The sequence below is a fragment of the Artibeus jamaicensis genome, unplaced genomic scaffold, assembly GCF_021234435.1.
Source record: "Artibeus jamaicensis isolate MK-2021 breed Jamaican fruit bat unplaced genomic scaffold, CSHL_Jam_final contig_548, whole genome shotgun sequence".
NCBI lineage: Eukaryota > Metazoa > Chordata > Mammalia > Chiroptera > Phyllostomidae > Artibeus > Artibeus jamaicensis.
The window spans coordinates 3886957-3892956 of record NW_026521883.1 but is presented as its reverse complement, the minus strand read 5'-3'; positions in this window follow the sequence as shown (position 1 = coordinate 3892956).

The following is a 6000-nucleotide window of genomic DNA, read 5'->3' as shown; positions in this document are numbered from 1 at the left end:
AGCTAAAAGAAGAAAAGGAGTGAGGTTTTGCCAGGGGAACAGGAGGTGGCTCTGACCCTAGATAGTGGGAACAGAGAGGGAGGACTATAAGAACCTCTAGGAAGATGAAGTCAAGCTTTGCCTGAACATCAAAATAGTATTCTAATACCCCATTAGCAATGAGCTTATCTGGTGCCCAGATGTAGGTTTCTAACCATTATTCAATAAAGAGATCCTTGCAATAATAGATGATTTTAAGACTGGGACAAAAATAAAGAAGATTAGCCTGGAGCCTCTTATAGAGCCAAAAAGTAAGGTAGTGCTAAAATAAACAAAACCAACCGAAAACCTTGCAATGCTGAGGGGATGTCAAAGGAAGTAACTGAAAGCTGGAATAATGAGAGCATCAAAATAAAGGACTATTTAGATTATAACACAAAATATAAATACCCATGAATCCATACTGATATAAATAAATAAATAAATAAATAAATAAATGATTGAATAAGTAACTAAGAGAGGAGAAACAAATTCCTGTACTGAAAAATTCCATGTGGTTTATATACCAGCCTCAAGGAGGTGAATCATAACTTTCCATTCCTTAGATGGGCTCTGTGAGTAATGACTCTTAAAAAGAGTACACTATGGAAAGAGGGGGCAAGAGTAACTTCACAGGGGAGTTGCAGACACGACCTCAGCGAACTGATCAGGATCAACATCAACAGTGATGGATCATGTTGATAGTTTCCATATGTATCCTTGATGTCATATGATGAAAATGGCACCATATCTGTGGCATTCTTGTCAAAAACCAATAACACCAGACAAGACCCAATAAAGGGACAAAATGACTGTCAGTGTCATTAAAACCAAGGAAAGTCTGAGGAACTGCCATAGCCAAGAGGAGCCTGAGGAGGCATGATAACCAAGTCTGGTGTGCCATCCTGCACAGGGTACTGGAACAGCAAAAGAACGTTAGGTAGGAAACTAAGGAAATGTGAATAAAACATGGCCTTTAGTTAATAATAATACATCAGCATTGGTTCATTAGTTATGATAAATATATCATACTAGTGTTGGATGTTAATAATAGGGGAAGCCGGACATGGGGTATATGGGATGTCTCTGAACTATTTTCACAATTTTTCTGTAGATCTAAAACTGTTCTAAAAAATAAAATTTATTTTAAAAGCACCCACGTCTGCACTGGGAAACACTAACACTAATAGTCCACATACTGTGGACCCTTCTCTAGGGCAAGTTTTCTCAAATAGCTTTCCTAGTTAAAGGGGCAGTGATGTGAACACTTGGGTCTCGTTTTAACGAAGGGCCACTGAATGGCTGTCAAGGGCAAGGACCGGGCTACTCTGACTGCCTCGCTGAATACGTGATCTTCAGATACATGTTGGGGAGTGTTTAACTTTCAACAAACAATACTGCTGATGATGTGATTATGTCTATCTAAATAGTGTGATAAATTTAACAGTTTCAAGGGATGGCAATTAGTGCACATCATAAATGTATAACATTTCATAGCAAATGTAAACCAATGTTTGTTCTAGCCAGTATTCATTCAACAAGAAAATAGTGATTGCCTCTTATGTACCAGGCAATATTTATGTATTATTATAAATTTATATTTTAGATTTACATATATAAATAAGTATACTTATAAATATGCATTTATTACATTATTATATATAAACAAATATATAAATAAGTATAAATACATAAAATTTAAAAATAAATCATCTATATTTTCACATTTTATGTATCTCTATATAATATATGTATTGTGTGTGTGTGTATATGTATATATACTATGTCTCTGATTTTTACAACTAGGCCAGGTAGAAATTGCCTTTGGAACTGATTAATTCTAAGTACTTATAAATTTGTAGTTTTAATGGGATACTGATGTAGTCTGCTCTTGGTTACATAAACAACTAATAAATAGTAACAATATTTTACTATTGTTAGACAATAGTAAAGACATCTATTGAAAAGACAATAGCCCTGGCTGGTGTAGCTCAGTGGATTGAGCGTGGGCCTGCGAACCAGACAATCACGGTTCAATTCCCAGTCAGGGCACATGCCTGGGTTGCAGACCAGTTCCCTGCAGGCCAGTTCCCAGCAGGGGACGCACAAAAGGCAACCATACATTGATGTTTCTCTCCCTCTCTCCTTCCCTTCCCCTCTAAAGATAAATAAATAAAATATTTAAAAAAAAAAAAAAGAAAAGACAATAGATGAGACTTGCTGTTAACTTAATTGCATGTTGGGTTCATTTTACCTTCTCTGTAAGGTCTGAAATTCTTTGGATGATGTGTTCAAAGGTTAAAACAAGAGATATGCAGAGCCACTTCATAATCACCCCTGCCTTCTGATGTAGTCATTTGTAAGTACATCAGCTACTCATAAGCTCCTTCAAAGCCAAGACTAAACATTACCCACCTTTGATCTCCCACATAAATACCAAAGGGACTTGCACATAGTAGATGTTACATACATTTTGTTGAATGAATTGAAAAAGTTTACCTCTGCTGTGATAGGAAATCACAGCAAACTCAGAATATACCATCTTGATCTCCACTTTCTTCCTATCGACAAACATCAAGGATAAAATTTAGAAAAGCTTTTGTTTGCTCAGCTTAACAGATTGATGTATTTTAATACATTATACATTGTCTTGTAATACATTTTTATTCATTTTTCATACCAGCCACTGAGTAATTAGAAGGTATTTCTTTTTCTTAACATGGGCCAAAACATTTCATAGCACCAGCTTATTTTGCGGGATTTGCATTGTGAGTAGGTAAATGCCTTAATGATTAGTCAAACATTAAGTGCTGAAATTTGCTCTGTGGTGACATTTGCTTAATTGCTTTACCAGACGGAGGCTCAATAAAGCTTGTCTTTCTCAGCAACTTTTTTTAATGCTATTGTGCATTTAGATCATGTCCTTGGTGGACAGGAAGGTGAGGAGGAACATTAGACATGGTTTCTGTTCCAAAGGAGAGTTAGACCCTAATTATGTCCCAGTTTCCCAAATCATAATCCATCCTACTTGTTAAGAAGTTTAATATGCATCTTCTATGTAATATAGGAATGCCATATTCATCACTGGAGATTGAGGCCATCGCCTATTTTCATCCTGAACTTTCTCCTTCTCTACCCTCTGCACTGTACTCACAACTGAAGCTGCTACACAAGTCACTCCTCAGATTCGGATGTAGACCTCTGACCTTTATTCTAAACTCCAGACACATGAACTTTAAGACTCTCATATTTTGATTTTTGAGGTACCCTATTATTTTCTCCACACACTTATAATAGATGAGTCTCTGTTTCCTTATACTTAGATTGGGATAGAGATAACAATGATTCAAAATATAGATCATGTATTTGTTCCACATTAATAAACGTGGCACAGGTTGCCAGTGTCTACTATAATGGGAGCTGCAAAGTGGTAATAAAACATAGTCCTGTCCTAGTTCTACAATAGATAGAACACTAACAGAAATGTCATAGTGAAGAGAGAACAGAGAAATAATAGATTGCTATTTACAATGTGAAGACTTTAGCTAACCCTGGAAGTGGCTTTGTAAGTCATCTAGTACTTTTTACCTATAAACATAAATGTGCTTAAACTCACTTTGTAAAAACTTCCACAAAAGGTGTTTTCATCCCTTTGTGTGACCCATTTATACATTCAGACTCAGGAAAGTGGTCAAGCAGATGGCAGGAATTGCATGTGCAAAAGAAAATGGTTACGTTATTCATTCTTGGTCAGAAGAAGATCAATCGAGGAGACAGAAAATGTTCAGTGGAAGATAGTTGAGGGACACGACAGCAGAGGTTCTGAAGAGCAGAAAATTCAAGGCAACGTGGGTAAGCAAAATGCATGGACCAGGAACTCGCAGAGGCGGGAGGAAGGTTGTTGGGGGAGGAACGTAAAGCGGGCCAGGGGAGAGTAAATTGCCTAGGGAAGTAGAATTTAGTATGTCTTAGAATCAGTCACCTGGGGAGGATTTTTTTCTTTAAGCAAATACTTGGAACCCACTACCACATGATTCTGAATGGATTGTCAGGACTAGGGCTCAAGATTCTGCATGATGACATTTCATTCCAGTGTGTCTGGTACAGGAGGTCCAAAGACCACACTTTTAGAAACACTGTAAAGGATGATTGTTGAAGTCTTACAGAAGAGGGCAAAATTATAGCCTTTAAATAGAAAGAGATAGGGGAATAAATAATATTTTCCTAGTGAATTTACAGATCTCTTTTTTTTTTTTTTCAGAGTGGTAGTTGGTATACTCTCTGGGATCAGAGTACAGCAGGCAGCAAGCTAAATGAAGTGCAGTTTTCTATGCCATGTTTATGTGCGGCTTGCTCTAAGCTAGCAAACTCACTTATGTAGAACACTGTTACATAAGACATTCAGATAAACAGTACCTCAGTGTAGACAAAACTGACTTAGACAAATCCACACAGTTCTCATAAAAAACTCCCCAGGGCTTTACTTTAAGCTAATTTTTTTAATGTCTAAAAACATAGCTATTGGTTTTCCTAACTCCTAGGATTTAAACTCATAATATTTTTTAAGGAGAGATGCAGTAGAGGATTCAGGGGTTGGGGACTGAGGCTGGAGTCACAGATACTGGTGGCAGCAAGAATGACAGCTGACATCCTGATAGTGATGAAGATGAAAAACAGACAAAGGAACTCATTTAGAGGAGGGGCAAATTTTCTCAAATGATTAATAACACTTGAGGCCTATGGTGTTACTATATGTTATAGAAACTGATACTTATAATGGTGATCTCTAAGTGAAGAAAAGGGTTGGCCTGGCAGGTGTCTCAGTTGGTGTGTTATCCCATGCACCAAAAAGATGGTTGGTTGGATTCCCAATCAGGGAGCATACCTAGATTGTGGGTTTAGTCCCCAGTTGGGGCAGGTATGAGAGGCAGCTGATCAATGTTTCTCTCTCTCTAAAAATCAGTGAACATGTCCTCAGGTTAGGGTTAAAAATAAATTTTAAAAAATGATTAAATTATGTTGAGTCTCTTTTGTTTTGAAAGGCAGCGATTATAACATTTAAAAAGAGTTCCTGTTTATTTATTTAATCATTTTTATTTTTCAATTACAGCTGACAAACATTATTATACTATTTCAGGTGTATACCCCAGTGATTAGACATTACATAACTTACTAAGTGACCATCCCATTAAATCGTGCACCCATGTGACACCATACAAAGCTATTAGATATTACTGACTATATTCCTATGCTATACTTTACATCCCCATGACTGTTCTGTAACAACAAATTACTACTTCTTAATCAAAAATTTCCCATTTTAAGTGACTAAAATTTTTAACTCTTAAAAGAGCTTTGGTTTTCCATATTATATATTTAGTTATTCATTTGCTCATTTGTTTGTTTCTTTTTTAAAAATCCTTAACCAAACACATGGTTATCTATTTTAGAGAGAGAGAGAAAGGGATGGAAGGAGAGAAGGGGAGAGAAACATTGATCAGTTGCCTCTCACCTGCACCCTGACTAGGATTGAACCTGCAACTCAGGCATGTGCCCTGACCAGGGATCTACCCCATGACCCTTCAGTTTATGGGCCAACACTCCAACCAGCTGAGCCACATCAGCCAGGACTTGTTACCTTCTTTATAGCATACACAGCACTTGAACCAGATCCAACAAAAAATATTCTTTGATAAAAAAACACTTAAAAAGATTCCTTATTAGTGCCTTATATATTTATATAGCAAACTACACCTTGAATGGAGTGGTGATAGTCAGAAACATAGTGACATTTGGGTAGGCAGTGTGTCAGAAGCAGTATGGGAGAGAGTTTCCAGTTCTGACAGGCTTGGTGTACTGGCCAAGTGGTCAGGTGATCACTGAAGAATCCCACTGCTTTGCACTGATCCCTCTTCTTTTTAGGGCCCCTTCGAGGGTCTTTCCTATATTGAGGCTCCACCCTGATTTGTACTCCCATAAATT